This window comes from Salvelinus namaycush, chromosome 42, assembly GCF_016432855.1.
Source record: "Salvelinus namaycush isolate Seneca chromosome 42, SaNama_1.0, whole genome shotgun sequence".
In the NCBI taxonomy this organism is placed as follows: Eukaryota; Metazoa; Chordata; class Actinopteri; order Salmoniformes; family Salmonidae; genus Salvelinus; species Salvelinus namaycush.
The window spans coordinates 21,760,069-21,766,068 of NC_052348.1; the positions used below are offsets into that span (position 1 = coordinate 21,760,069).

The following is a 6,000-nucleotide window of genomic DNA, read 5'->3' on the forward strand; positions in this document are numbered from 1 at the left end:
GATTCTCTCTTTGTCTGTCAATCTCTCTCTCTATTTCTATCTCTCTCGGTCAATAACTCTAGCCAGTGTTCCAGACATCTGATTTGAGCAGTTAATCTGATTTAAGATGTAACGTAGCCTGCGCACTGTGGAGCAAGACAGTCCTTATTTGGCCGATGGTGAAAGGTCATGTGACAGCTGAAAGTATTTCTAGGACATTATTATGATTATTATTATTATATGCCATGTTGCCTTATGTTGCAATTTTTACATATTTGTTTACAAAATTCTGAAAGTTTTTACATTATTTTGAATGTTTGAAAAATATATATATTTTTTCTACACAATGCAGTAAAAACAGTAAAAGTTCCTTCAATGCCAACTGGTAGTTTCCAGTATCTCTTTACTGAACAACTAATTAATTGACTCATTCATTAGTTAATCGTGTGTCATGGCCTAAGTCTCTCAAAAGTGGAGGAGGCTTCAGTGGAAGTTTAACAAAGACATGCAAATGTAATAATGCAGAATGTTTTTCTTTATTAATGTTGGCAGTAGCTGCAAGCATCCCCTATGGAGTCCGTTACACAGGGAAGTACAAGTCTATTGACTTACATCTTAATATCTGTGTCCTGATGTCAGAATGTAACAATAACAGTGACCCACTAACTGATTAAAATATAACTAACAGATATTGAAAATATATTTGTATAACAAAATATATTTGTTAAAAAAAAGTTTAAGAAAGCAGAAGTCGACTTGTTTGATTAAAACATCTTGACGGAAAATGAACCAAGATGAATGTATCTCTCAAAAAGATATGGACCACGCACATGACTCAATAGTTTGCTGTATTCACACAATATAAGTTTACCCTGGATGTACAATTTAGAGTTGAATGAACTTGTATACTAATATGAGGTTATGTTAACTACATTTCTCGTGTTGACATAACTTACAATTTTAAGGCAGTGGGTTAAAACATTTTACAGTGTTGGTATTGATAGAAGTTGTAGACAGAGGAACCATCTAGATGACAGATTTCAGTAAATGCAAAATGTCATATTAATAATTTAAATCTCAATGCAAATAGGTACGGATATTGCTCATCTGTTTCTCCACATACGGCAAAGTAGTAGAATCATTATCTGATTCCTAACAGGGGCTTGATCTGTATTTCCACTAAAGCACAGTTCACATCACTTAAATATGTTGCACTTTTCAGTTTGAAAACAACTTTGCACCACAGGTCTTTGACTGTGTTTCTATCTTTCACTTCCTCAATTTTAAATTTCTCATAAGGGGGAATCAAAACCTCTGCCTCAAGTGACCCCGCGATCGTATATTTTTCCACAGAGGCACCATAGCATGTTTCAATTTCAAAACAATTTTCAGTTCCAAATTCTGCAGCAAGAGTCTGAGAAGTAGAGGTTGAGAGAAATTTGCCAAATCTAATTTCTTGATTTAATTAACCCTTGTAAACACGTTTGGTTCCACGATATACGGTTTTCAAATATTCATTGGGATAATTTTTTTCTTTCAGAATACGTATGGCTCAGACAGCAGAAATTGCCATGCATAGAACTCAAATGTTTTTGCTTTGTATTTATCTTTTCCCACACGAACTGCATCATTGAGTGTTTTGTAAAAAATACCAGAGTACAACTTGATTGCAACAATATGTTTAACTGTAAATTCCCCATCAGCTTTTTTGTTGTCAGGAGCATCATAATGGTGTGTCCAACGAGTCCCGAAGTCGTCGTATTGGCTGTAATCTTGTCTTTCAGGTACACTTTCACCTTGGTCAACATAGCTGGAACACAGCCCTTTTATGCATCATCGACAGATGAAAGTGCCATGTCCAGAACGGTGTCAGGCCTCACCTTGGAGAGGAGAAAAAGGATTTAGCTATTTCACCTTTTTAGGATTTAAAAGGTTTAACATTCAGTTAGGGTATGTGACACGTGCACACACACACAAACATACCATTCCATTGACCATACTGAAGGTCAATGAGAAGACAGCCCACACTACAAACGTCACCATCTTCACTGCAATCTAGAGTATACTCAAAGATGATCCTAGTTATCATCAGGTTACAGCTCTCTGGTGCTTGTGGCTGTGATGTTACCAAGTTGCCTTCAGTTTGGTGCACCTCCCTCCCTCCGGACAGTCATTTATCCTATATCTGCTATTTGCATAGATAAAATGCCCCTTCAGTACAGGTCTCACTCATACAATACAAACTCTCGTGCCGGTCTCCCATTGGCTGTTTTTAATAGTTAGTTTTGAATCTGTTGGTCTTATTCCTCTGCCCTTTTGTGGAAATTGAGAGTTGCCCAAGGAAGATGGAAGACTGACATTTACATGCCACTTGACATCATGTTTACTCTATAACTCTACACTGAGTAGGACTAGTTTGATACTGTATTGTAGCTGAGCTTCTACTGTTGTCAGTACTCAATGTTTGTTTTAGCTCGTTGCCTCTAAATGAATAAAACAGCATGAAATAACTTTGAAATCTAGTTTTTGAGTGCTGACACAAATTAATCTTATGTTTTAACTTACATTGCTTCTAGACACTCAACTATGATCAATTACAAAAAGTCATGTTTAACTGGGGTATCTTCTCTCTAACTCATTCATATGAGACCATGATCCCCTTCACACTACTTGAACAATTTCAGGCTTATTCACTATTTAAATCCTAAAATCTCATAGGATGCATTTGCTCTACGGTTTACATTACTGTTGGTGGCCCATTCAATCTTAGCTGGTATATACTTTTAAAGAAGACTGTGGTATTAAGACCTTTGATGATAAGTTGATGATATGCTGAATGTAGTGTTTTTATTGCTGGGCTGGAACAATAGCCTGCATCTGTAGCTCTCCAGGACCAGGTGAGGTGACCACTGAGAGAGTTAGCTAAAAAAAGTTGGTCTGTTTTATGCATGAAATGCTGCCCCCTTCTGGTAGTTGTGGAGAATGCACAGTGTAATCATTTGTCGACGGTGGTCTTTGAATCCCATTGAACTGCTTTAATCATGCTCAATGATGCTACAGGGCAAGTGCTGAAAATGTATGATAAAAACACAATTAACTCTAAATTACACCACATTAGATAATACATTTTTCCATGTAGGCACAGTTACAGTAAATGCTACAGTACATATAGTCACAGTAAATGCTACAGTACATATAGTTACAGTAAATGCTACAGTAAATATAGTCACAGTAAATGCTACAGTACATATAGTTACAGTAAATGCTACAGTACATATAGTTACAGTACATATAGTTACAGTAAATCTTACAGTAAATATAGTCACAGTAAATATAGTCACAGTAAATGCTACAGTAAATATAGTCACAGTTAATGCTACAGTACATATAGTTACAGTTAATGCTACAGTAAATATAGTTACAGTAAATGTTACAGTACATATAGTTACAGTACATATAGTTACAGTACATATAGTTACAGTAAATATAGTTACAGTAAATCTTACAGTAAATATAGTTACAGTAAATATAGTTACAGTAAATATAGTTACAGTAAATAGTTACAGTAAATATAGTTACAGTTAATGCTACAGTAAATATAGTTACAGTAAATGCTATATATGACCAGCCCTGGGTTCAAATACTATTTGAAATCTTTCAAATACTTTGAGCGTTTTATTTAACCTGCCTGGAGTGCTAGATGGGCAGAGTTTGCACTTTGGGGACTGTTATATTGCTTCCATTGCAACAGGCAAGCTAAATTAAATGCAGCTAAAGTATTTGAAAATATTCCAAATAGTATTTGAACCCAGGTGTGTATATAAACTGTGATGAAGTTGTTGGTAGCAGGATTTCTATATTAGATTTCTCCCTGTGTCTCCCTGTCTTACATTATGGAGCAAAGGACCTGGCAGAAGAAGAACAATGTGAACATACAGTATATAACACAGGTCTACAGTGATGGGGGAATCCACAGGGAACAACCAAGCACAAGCAACCCAGCCTGTTTCGTTTCACTCTCTGAATGAGAGAGAGCTTCATTGACTAACATACAGTTCGACTGCTGTATTTTCCTATACAGCTTTACAATTCAGATTGTACTGGAACCCTACACTCTCCAGTTTGAAGAGCGATTTACAGTTAAGAACATTCTGGCCTTTTTCCTTTTTGGTAATTTTGAACATCTCAAAAGGTGGAATCAACACCTCCTTCTCCTGTTCTCCCAACACTGGGTAGGACTTGAGATAAGCTCCTGCACATGTCTTTATCTCAAAGCAGGACTTCTCTCCAAATGATTGACTAATTCTCTTGTCAAGAGAGCTCGAGGCAAAGTAGCCAAATCTAATAGTTGTGTTAACTTTACCGTCAAACTCCATGTTGGTTCTTCGATACGTGGTGTGACAGGTCTTTTGGTTTAGTTTCAGGAGGCGAATGGCGTCAGTCAGCAGGAAATGCAGGGAGTGGAACTGGAAGGAGGTTGTATACTCTGCTCTGTTGGTCCGGACTGCTTGGTTGAACACTGGGTATATCTTAGTTTCACCTCCTGAGTAAGCACAGATAGCCTTGATATGATCATGTGTAAGTCTGTCTTTAGAATTGGACTTGGACTTGTCCATTTGGAATCGTTGCTTCACATTTTTTGCACATCCTTCTGCCTTCAACCAGGCTTGCTTGAAGATCGCTACATTGCTAATTTCATGTTCCAGATATTCCTTCTGCACCTTGTTGTACATTTGTTCAGTGCAGCCGTTGTACATGTCTAAGTATACATGTCGTCAACACAGTAAGGGACCATGTCTAAGGGTATGGGGGAATTGAGACCAGGCTGACAGAGATGAACCTTCAGAGAATACGGAGGGAAAAAACAGCCCAAAAACAAGAGGAATGGTTTATGAAAACGTTTAACTGCAGCGATCTTGTTCACAGATGAACTATAGCACGACCATATGCTTGTAATACCCTTTCATAACAAGGTTCTCATCTCAAAATCCTATAGTTCTATAGAACAAACAGAAGTTGATGCTGGATTGTGAGCAATGCTGAAAAGGCCTATGTGCTAAAACACTTCCAGAAGTAATCTTCTAGTTCTATGTTACAGATTGAGAGATCATCTTACCATCTTGGAGTCCACACCCAGAGTCCAAGCATGGAAGACACACAGCACAGCAAAGGTTAGGATGTTGTCTCTCCTCATGACTTTAACAACACCTGTAGTAAAACAACATATAGGAGTCCATACCATTCAGCATAACAATACCCAACATGATACAACATAGCTTTAATATTATTCACTTTTAACAAATAACAAAATGGGACTAATTGCAATAGCACCATATAGGAGCTGATAGTAAATGCAAACATACTGGCAATCATTATATTCATTATAAAAATATCTTATAATGATCTGATGGTTGAACTTACCAGACTGGAGCACGACAGAGGTTGTTTTGTATTATTCAGCTTCAGGACTTGTGTTTTGCAGACTGTCTGATAAGATCTACTTATACCAGGTTAGGGAAATGACTTGACAAGCAGACATAACCACAAACCATGTTCCCACACTGAAGCACCAAGATGATACGTGAACAAAGTCATGCAGACCTTGTGCGGTAAGTCAGTTGTCATGGTTGTCATGGACAACTGACTGACCACATGGTGCAGGGGTTGACTAGCTGTTTCCCTCTAACAGGTATCTTTTTCTGATATTTTTAGACAGTAGATGTTATGACAGTTAACCTGTGGATAAACAATAGTTGTTATGACAGTTAACCTGTGGATAGACAGTAGATGTTATAACAGTTAACCTGTGGATAGACAGTAGTTGTTATGACAGTTAACCTGTGGATAGACAGTAGATGTTATGACAGTTAACCTGTGGATAGACAGTAGATGTTATGACAGTTAACCTGTGGATAGACAGTAGATGTTATGACAGTTAACCTGTGGGTAGACAGTGGATGTTATAACAGTTAACCTGTGGGTAGACAGTAGATGTTATGACAGTTAACCTGTGGATAGACA

At 37.3% G+C, this 6,000-nt stretch overlaps 1 pseudogene; it reads right to left on the minus strand.

The window, feature by feature from the left end:
• Positions 1-1,120: 1,120 nt before the first annotated feature.
• LOC120035042 lies at positions 1,121-5,173 on the minus strand (annotated as a pseudogene).
• Positions 5,174-6,000: the final 827 nt, after the last annotated feature.